This window comes from Arachis duranensis, chromosome 2, assembly GCF_000817695.3.
Source record: "Arachis duranensis cultivar V14167 chromosome 2, aradu.V14167.gnm2.J7QH, whole genome shotgun sequence".
NCBI classification, from domain to species: Eukaryota; Viridiplantae; Streptophyta; class Magnoliopsida; order Fabales; family Fabaceae; genus Arachis; species Arachis duranensis.
This window is the reverse complement of record NC_029773.3, coordinates 45927976-45938694: the sequence shown is the minus strand read 5'-3', so window position 1 is coordinate 45938694 and position 10719 is coordinate 45927976.

The window sequence follows — 10719 nt, the reverse complement described above, 5'->3', positions numbered from 1 at the left end:
TCTTCGTGGTATAGGCTAGAACTGATGGTGGCATTCAAGAGAATCCGGAAGGTCTAACTTTGTCTGTGGTATTCTGAGTAGGATTTAATGATTGAATGACTGTGACGAGCTTCAAACTCCTGAAGGCTGGGCGGTTAGTGACAGACGCAAAAGAATCACTGGTTTCTATTCCGGCCTGATTGAGAACCGACAGATGGATAGCCGTGCCGTGACAGGGTGTGTTGAACATTTCCACTGAGAGGATGGGAGGTAGCAACTGACAACGGTGAAACCCTTGCATAAGCTTGCCATGGAAAGGAGTAAGAAGGATTGGATGAAGACAGTAGGAAAGCAGAGAGACGGAAGGGACCAAGCATCTTCATACGCTTATCTGAAATTCCCACCAATGAATTACATAAGTATCTCTATCTTTATCTTTATGTTTTATTCGTATATCACCCATATCCATTTGAGTTTGCCTGACTAAGATTTACAAGGTGACCATAGCTTGCTTCATACCAACAATCTCTGTGGGATCGACCCTTACTCGCGTAAGGTTTATTACTTGGACGACCCAGTATACTTGCTGGTTAGTTGTGCGAAGTTGTGTTTATGCCATGGTATTGAACACCAAGTTTTTGGATTCATTACCGGGGATTATTTGATTTGTGCAAAGTATTGATCACAATTTCGTGCACCAAGAACATGGAGTCTCAAATAGAAAGAGTGGAATTAATGCTTGAGTCACAAGAGGAGGAAGGTAAAACAAGTGAACCACAAGAGGTAAATGAAGAATTGAAGGAGTTTGATCAAGAAGTAGATTCCATCATCAATAATTTTTGGTCCACATTGTCAATCCCCTCAATGATCTTGAGGAACCATCCCCTCTTGAGTTTGAGAGAGATAGGGAATAGCTTGAAAAGCGTGGTGAGGAAGAGGTGATCACCCAAGAAGTGGAGGCATTCATACAAGATTCCAATAGGGTGATTTCAATCTAAGGGCAATTTGAGTGGGTAACAATTTCCTCCATGAGCTTCATAGGCCATACCAATATACTCTCTTGGAAATGGATCACTAACTTAAGGTACTTCTTGAAGTGTTAAATGGTGAAGGATTGGATGTTAGTTGCCAATGGAATTAAAGGTATAAGTGGTGCAAGGTTCAATTAGGAGGATTCCAATATTCAATTGGGTGCTTCAAAGGAAATTTGGGAGGTTGTTTATCTAAGTGCAAGAGCAAGAATCAACAAGAGGATGATAGAGAAACCAAAGTGTGGGATCCAGGCATACAATTCTACAACCAACCATCTTGGGCCCCAATTGCTTACTTGAGGTTGCTTGAGAGCTTAATGTACTTCTTTTGGGACCCTGTGCGTACACACACTTGTTGTCACACGCTCTGTTCATAGTGCTCGCACACCCCCTGTGTAAGTGCTCCCCATCACATTTTCAATCTGTGCGAACGCACGCCACTTTGTGCGTACGCACACATGGTCCTTTTGCCCCATTTCAAAAAAAAAAAACGTGTCTACTGTGCGTGCGGACACTTCATGACACCCTTCTTGCCCGAAGCGCTCGCACACCCTGTGCGGGTGCAAACCCTTTCTTGTCCCTTGTGTGCGTGCGCACACGTCCTTGTGCGTGTGCACAGGTCCCATTCTGAGCATTGATTAGGAAGGATGCCCTGTCATGCCAGTGGCTCCATTCTTCTTCTTCTTTGCTGCTACGCCCCCTACCCCAGCCCAGACCCTTCTTCCGGCAACCACCACTGTCGCCGTCTTACCGCCACCAACACTACCAAAGCGCCGCCACCACCTCTCTCCTCCTTCCTCTTCTTCTTTGTTTATTTTTCTTTCTTTCTTCTTCTTCTTCTCTCTTTCCTCTTCTTTGTTTTGTTTATTTTCTTACTTAATTTTCACTTTCTTTATATAACTTTGATAATCTAGCTTATCTTTTGCTTAACTATTTGTTTATTGCTTTGCAAGTGTTCAATTTTTGAATTATGGGTTGTTGATGTTTGAATTTTTGCTTGAATTTGATGAATATGTGCACCACATACAATGTGTTGGATATAATGCCTGAATGAACTTTTTGTTTAATGTGTAACGACCCAACTTCCAGAACGTCATGATCGTACCGAAAGTAAGGTGTTACCAACCTGCTTTCCTTTATTAACTATTTACTATTGAGCCTTTAGTTCGATATCGCGATTTTGTTTTAGTAAAAATACCAGAAAATTTTGTTTTTGATAATTAAAATCATATAGCAAGCATCACCAAGTAATAATAATCACATAATTATTAATAATAATATCTGTCATACAAAAGATTTCAAATAAAACTCACATACAAATCCTATCCCTCTGTATAAAATAAAAACCAAAGTAACAAGGGCGAGGGAAATTCTATGAAAATAATTCAAGTCATAAACTTAACTCATAAATAAGAACTATAATCGCCTGCAGCTTCAAACTGCGTCTTCAAACCTGTGTCACTGAAAGGGTGGAAAATTTGGAGGTGAGAACCAAACCACATGTTCTCAGTAGAGGTAGAGAATGCCGTGAAAGTAAAGAATAAAACGCAAATAGTTAATTTCATTCAGATACATCTAAAAGAAAATTAACCTTTAAAAGCATTAGTTAGTTATTCAAAATCCTAAACCCATATTTTCTTTATAAAACTCTTAAAAGTTTCCTAGACTGTATGAATGACTAATTTGTTCCAAGCATAGGTTCATTAAGTCTATGCTGAACCAGCCTAATCTTTCATACTTTACTAAACCTCAAACACAAACCAATCACGGCCTCAGGCCTAAGCAATTCAATCAACATCGAATTCACCACAATCCAGTCAATCAGTTACAACCACAAGTAATGAGGTTCAAACACAATCAAGAGCAATTACATCAAGTATAGCAGTTAGCAGTTAAACAGAATTATTCACTTAGGCAAACCAATTACAATATACACACCCAAACAATGTCACATAGATGCATATGATGAATGTCTAGTCCTAGTGCAGGCCATGAGCTCGTGTGTCGGTTAGCACCTGCCTTCCCGACATTTATCCGGTCACGAGTCCACGATTTCCCGGATACGATTTTCCATTCAAATAAATGCGCATATAATTATTAGCAGCTCTATTGAGACAGCCTCTGCTTTCTACTCGCAGGAAATATACTCTTGGGAACGGAAAATTACTCTTGGATTGCCTCAGGGCAACTGATAAATACACAATATCTCTTGGGTTGCATTAAGCAACAAATATATATATAATATCTCTTGGGTTGCATTAAGCAACAAACAGACATCTCTTGGGTTGCTTCAAGCAACAAACAAACATCTCTTTGGTTGCTTCAAGCAACAAACAAACATCTCTTGGGTTGCTTCAAGCAATAATCATACAATAAGTACATTACTCTTTCCTTTTTCTTTCATAATTGCAAACACGCAAGCGGGACAAGACCCACGCCCTTGCCAACAATCTCATATGCCAAATAATCTTTTCTTAAAAGAATCATTGAAGTTATTATCATTAAATAAACCTTAAATATTGATTCTGATTAAGTCCTTATACTTTTATAAAAATTCGGACTTAGTCTCACACAATTCCGATAATCACAGAAATAGTTATAGCTTTTCAAAGTGTCCGGCTTCTTTTAAACATAATGCAGAAAATCAAGTTTTACACTTTAACTTTGAAAAATCATAACTAGTTCTATAATTAATTCAAACTTCTCAAAATTGAGTCTCAACAACAACTTTTATCATACTTTACTCAGCATTTACTCTATTACCCTTTCGATTATCGTTAAATAACTGATTCACTTCCAAAGTCACTTTTTAATTTTCAAATCACACAACTCAACTAATTCAATATAATCACGTAGAGTCAGAACTTTTCAACAATTCCATCCATATCAGAGAAAACAATATCAATTACAACTTCAAACACTCACAACAAAGCCCAAAGACATTCGCAGCCTTAACCTGAATTCAATAATCCAGTTGAAGCACTAACACATCATCAAACTCACTCCAAATTTCACAACCTTAACCATCATCACAATAATCCCAAACCAAACACAAATCTAACTCAGCTCATCAATTATCATTACGACAACTTTTCAATAGTTAACTCATCAAATTTCAATTTAACAAGTATTATCAAATGAATCACCATTCACAGCCACATTTAATTCCAGTCACAGCTCAAAATATTTACAACAACAAACAAATTTCAAATGCATTTCAGGTCATTCATGACAATTAAGAAATTCTAAACCATTGTTAACCATTTGCACTTATTCAAATAACTTGGTGGGCATTCTAAATTAAAAACGTTAAATCCCCTACCTCAGAGTGTCGAAATTTGCAGAAATTACTAAACTCAACAACTCCATTGGCAGTTCTAACATCCGTTCTGCTCTCTTAGCAGCTACCATGATGATTCTGGGCAGCTCCAGTGATGGTGAAAGGTCTCAGCTTCAGCCAAGCAGCAGTAGTAACAATTCAGAGTAAAGCCAGAGCAACATCAACTCTAGCAGCGGCAGTGGCGACTAGGGAGGCTTCAGCGACAATGACCAACTTCAACGGAGCTCCAGCAGCGGCATCAACCAAACATAAGCTCTGATGGCGGGAGAGGCTCCGGCAACTCACGGAAATCACAAGCAGAGGCTGAGCAAAGCAAGAACAGCAGCAGCAATCTTGAAGCCAACAAACAGAAACAACAAGCCAACAGTAGCTCGGGTGGTGGTTGTGACAGTGGCGGCAGCATCAACGGCGGGATGGGAAGCAGCAGCGATGACTGGGTGCACAACAGTGACGAGAACTCCTCTTCCTCGCGTTCTACTCGACGGCGGCTCCAAGGCAGACCAACGGCGACGGCGACGACAAGAATGAACGGCGACGAAGGCGGCTGGCTCCAGCGACGGTGACAGGTCATGATGAGGACGACGATGACGACGGCACGGCGGCTTTCTTTGGCGGCAAGCTCGCAGCAGACGTGACGCCACCCTCCTCTGTTTCTCTCTTCCTTCTCCGCGTGGGTGGATGGCACGACGGCGAGCAAGACGCGGCTGGGTGTGACGGAGTGCGGTAGCGGCGCTGCTCCTCCCTCTTCTTCGCTGGCACTCTCTCTTCCTGTCTTCTCCATATGTGTGCGTGCGTGTGTGTAGTGAGGAAATAAGTGTGAGTTCGTTGGTGAGGCTGAGAGTGAGAGAGGTAAGTCTCTGTGTGTGTCATGTGGTGAGGGTAACAGCGCTAACTTGGGGATTAAGGGTGAGTGTGTTAGCTAAAGAGGGTGAAGGAGGGGTGGGGTGTGGCTGAGGCAAAGGGAAGCTAGGGTTAGGGTTTCCAATTTGGGAAATTAGAGTTTTCTGAGTTTGATTTGGGAATTTAGGAATTAGGGATTTTATAAAGTAATATGGATAGATATGAATAGATATTTTGATAAAATTGGAGGATAGGATAATTTTAAAATCAAATGCACTCTATTAAAAATATTTAGAAACATTATTTATCAACATATTACTAAGTTTAATCAATTATTTCTAATTTACATTATAAAATGAACAAGTTAATTATATTTTGTAAAGTACAATTTAAATTCAAATATCAATTTTTTAGATTAAATCATACAAATCTCTATTATTTTTCTATCTCTGGAACTTTAGTTTCAATTTATAAAGTAATTAATCATAATAAAAATTGTACATAAACATTAATTGACTTAAACTTAAAGTATTTATAAATATCAATCTAATCATTTCTAATAAAATAATTTCTAGGAGTTCAAATTAATAACATAATTCATTCAAAATAGGATTTATTTAAATTAAATTATACAATTATTTCTTATTTTTCATTTATCAAAATTATAATTTCAATTATACCAAATATCTAATAAAGATTATATAAGAATTCTAATTAATTTAAACTCCAATTTCTACCCACCTTAGAAAAATTTTCGTCCTCGAAAATTGCTAGAATAAAATAAGTTCAAATTGAAATCAAGGAAAACAGAATATACGAACCGAAGTATAGGCATTGTCAAGAATGGATATTCAAAGAGTTACGTAAGCAATCAGATTTATAGGCAAGGAAAGGTATACAAGAATGACAAAATATGGTTGGGAAACAAGCAAATCACATTCTAAGAAGGAAATTCAAACTAGAGAATTCCAATGAAAGCAACGAAGAAAAAGATAGCACAAGTTCATGTGGCACAAATAAAGATTATACGTCGAATCGAAACTAATTTCATAACCTCTAACGCTCCCAAACCCCGTAAATCGCATTACCTATTCTTCTATTTCGTCTATGATAACCCATTAGTGTTCCCATACACATAAATCATTAGTATTAAGTTGGCCAGACCTAATACCATGAGGAATGCAATGGTAAACTAACAGAATCAGACAGTCATGCATATACAACTCAAAATCTTGTTATCAGAACAAGTCACAAAGCATGACAGACACTCAGAGTATGCAGTGAAGCATAGTCAGTCCATTCCGAAGGCTCTAACAGGAACAAACTGCTCTGATACCATATTGTAACGACCCAACTTCCAGAACGTCATGATCGTACTGAAAGTAAGGTGTTACCAACCTGCTTTCCTTTATTAACTATTTACTATTGAGCCTTTAGTTCGATATCGCGATTTTGTTTTAGTAAAAATACCAGAAAATTTTGTTTTTGATAATTAAAATCATATAGCAAGCATCACCAAGTAATAATAATCACATAATTATTAATAATAATATCTGTCATACAAAAGATTTCAAATAAAACTCACATACAAATCCTATCCCTCTGTATAAAATAAAAACCAAAGTAACAAGGGCAAGGGAAATTCTATGAAAATAATTCAAGTCATAAACTTAACTCATAAATAAGATCTATAATCGCCTGCAGCTTCAAACTGCGTCTTCAAACCTGTGTCACTGAAAGGGTGGAAAATTTGGGGGTGAGAACCAAACCACATGTTCTCAGTAGAGGTAGAGAATGCCGTGAAAGTAAAGAATAAAACGCAAATAGTTAATTTCATTCAGATACATCTAAAAGAAAATTAACCTTCTTTAAAAGCATTAGTTAGTTATTCAAAATCCTAAACCCATATTTTCTTTATAAAACTCTTAAAAGTTTCCTAGACTGTATGAATGACTAATTTGTTCCAAGCATAGGTTCATTAAGTCTATGCTGAACCAGCTTAATCTTTCATACTTTACTAAACCTCAAACACAAACCAATCACGGCCTCAGGCCTAAGCAATTCAATCAACATCCAATTCACCACAATCCAGTCAATCAGTTACAACCACAAGTAATGAGGTTCAAACACAATCAAAAGCAATTACATCAAGTATAGCAGTTAGCAGTTAAACAGAATTATTCACTTAGGCAAACCAATTACAATATACACACCCAAACAATGTCACATAGATGCATATGATGAATGTCTAGTCCTAGTGCAGGCCATGAGCTCCTGTGTCGGTTAGCACCTGCATTCCCGACATTTATCCGCTCACGAGTTCACGATTTCCCGGATACGATTCTCCGTTCAAATAAATGCGCATATAATTATTAGCAGCTCTATTGAGACAGCCTCTGCTTTCTACTCGCAGGAAATATACTCTTGGGAACGGAAAATTACTCTTGGGTTGCCTCAGGGCAACAGATAAATACACAATATCTCTTGGGTTGCATTAAGCAACAAATATATATATAATATCTCTTGGGTTGCATTAAGCAACAAATATATATATATATAATATCTCTTGGGTTGCCTCAAGCAACAAACAGACATCTCTTGGGTTGCTTCAAGCAACAAACAAACATCTCTTGGGTTGCTTCAAGCAACAGATAATCATACAATAAGTACATTACTCTTTCCTTTTTCTTTCATAATTGCAAACATGCAAGCGGGACAAGACCCACGCCCTTGCCAACAATCTCATATGCCAAATAATCTTTTCTTAAAAGAATCATTGAAGTTATTATCATTAAATAAACCTTAAATATTGATTCTGATTAAGTCCTTATACTTTTATAAAAATTCGGACATAATCCCCTTTTAAAAATAGGACTTAGCCACCCTTACGGGTCCCAACCAAACAATTTACCAAACTCTTTTCAACCTTTCCAATATCAATTCAATTCAGAAACAAGCAAATTCCAACATTGAAACAGCCATATAATGCTAAGGTTCATCTTTAATTTTACGAACTCATAACTCTCACTCAAACATTCTCAACACCCTATCTTCTTTTCTGTTTTTAATATAGCAAATGAACTCGGAATTGCGCAAACTTTATGTCCAGGCGTTCGTCTTGAAATAAGCTTTCTAACAAACTAAAGATCATAATTTTCTGGTTTCTCTAGCCTTGGGAATAAAGGAAAAACCGAGACTGCTCTGCAGTGCATAAAACCAGAAAAACAGCAGCAGCATGTGACATTCAAAATTCAATATAAAATTCAAGTTAAATCCAATGACTTTAAAAATTAATATAATTCAACTTCACTCATCCAGGTTTGTTTCTCAATTGGTTTTGAGTTAGTACCATTTTTAATGAAGAAGTTACATAACGTGGAAGTTAAGTAAAAATAAGTCGGAATCTGTTTTAGAAACCAACAAGCTTAGTACTTTCCAATTTGAATAACTTTTATTATAAAACTCCAATTAAACTAAATTTTGTTTTGGAAACTTCTAGCCCATCCAGAAACAAGTGTGTCTTGGTTTCAACCCAATTGCTATTCAATTCAAAGAGTTACAAGCATTGGAAGTTGATGCATAGCTTGCTGAAATCTGTTTCTTTTCAACTTGGACCACCAGTTCTCAAAAATTCACAACTCCCAATCCTCAACTCCTAAAATTCTGAAGTTTTAGACAGCTTCAGCCAAGCAGCAGTAGTAACAATTCAGAGTAAAGCCAGAGCAACATCAACTCTAGCAGCGGCAGTGGCGACTAGGGAGGCTTCGGCGACAATGACCAACTTCAACGGAGCTCCAGCAGCGGCATCAACCAAACATAAGCTCTGATGGCGGGAGAGGCTCCGGCAACTCACAGAAATCACAAGCAGAGGCTGAGCAAAGCAAGAACAGCAGCAGCAATCTTGAACCCAGCAAACAGAAACAACAAGCCAACAGTAGCTCGGGTGGTGGTTGTGACAGTGGCGGCAGCATCAACGGCGGGATGGGAAGCAGCAGCGATGACTGGGTGCACAACAGTGACGAGAACTCCTCTTCCTCGCGTTCTACTCGACGGCGGCTCCAAGGCAGACCAACGGCGACGGCGACGACAAGAATGAACGGCGGCGGCGACGGCGACAACAAGAATGAACGGCGACGAAGGCGGCTGGCTCCAGCGACGGTGACAGGTCATGATGAGTACGACGATGACGACGGCACGGCGGCTTTCTTTGGCGGCAAGCTCGCAGCAGACGCGACGCCACCCTCCTCTGTTTCTCTCTTCCTTCTCGGCGTGGGTGGATGGCACGACGGCGAGCAAGACGCGGCTGGGTGTGACGGAGTGCGGTGGCGGCGCTGCTCCTCCCTCTTCTTCGCTGGCACTCTCTCTTCCTGTCTTCTCCATATGTGTGCGTGCGTGTGTATAGTGAGGAAATGAGTGTGAGTTCGTTGGTGAGGCTGAGAGTGAGAGAGGTAAGTCTCTGTGTGTGTCATGTGGTGAGGGTAACAGCACTAACTTGGGGATTAAGGGTGAGTGTGTTAGCTGAAGAGGGTGAAGGAGGGGTGGGGTGTGGCTGAGGCAAAGGGAAGCTAGGGTTAGGGTTTCCAATTTGGGAAATTAGGGTTTTCTGAGTTTGATTTGGGAATTTAGGAATTAGGGATTTTATAAAGTAATATGGATAGATATGAATAGATATTTTGATAAAATTGGAGGATAGGATAATTTTAAAATCAAATGTACTCTATTAAAAATATTTAGAAACATTATTTATCAACATATTGCTAAGTTTAATCAATTATTTCTAATTTACATTATAAAATGAACAAGTTAATTATATTTTGTAAAGTACAATTTAAATTCAAATATCAAGTATAGGTTCATTAAGTCTATACTGAAACAGTTTAACTTTTCATATAATACCTAACCCTAGTCACAATTCAAGGACTAACTATGTTGCCCTAGTTCGTTTACTAATCTGTGTCTATTTTTCTGTCATTAAAACTTTACAAAATTTTCTTTGGTTTTTATATTTTCGTTAACTTCTTATCTTTCATTTATCTTTGCCTCACTAAAATGTTATTACCACTCCCTAAGTGTTTTATGAAGGTAATTATGAGATTCTGTGCTTAAAGTTGTCTTTCTAAAACTTTTACAGAAAACTGCCTTTTTCGCATTATTTTATGATTTTTATTAAAATATTATTTTTAATTAAATATTATTATTTAATGTTTTATTATTATTTATTATTTTATCATTAAATTTTTTAAAATTACCCTCTTTAACTTTTAACCTTTTAAATTCACTTTTTACCACCCGTAACTTTTAATATTTCTACTTTTAATGTTCTTCATGTTCTTCGTATATTCTTCAGATTCTTTCTCTGTTTTCACCCGTTTTTCAATCTTTTCAGCAACCGATTTATTCAGAATAAATTTCCAGCCACTAAAATCCATATTTTCTGCATGATTTTAACACTAATTGAACCCAATTTAGGGCCTAGGGTTTTGTTTTTCCAGCAGCCATGAAGAACATAAATTCAAAGTTAAATATCAT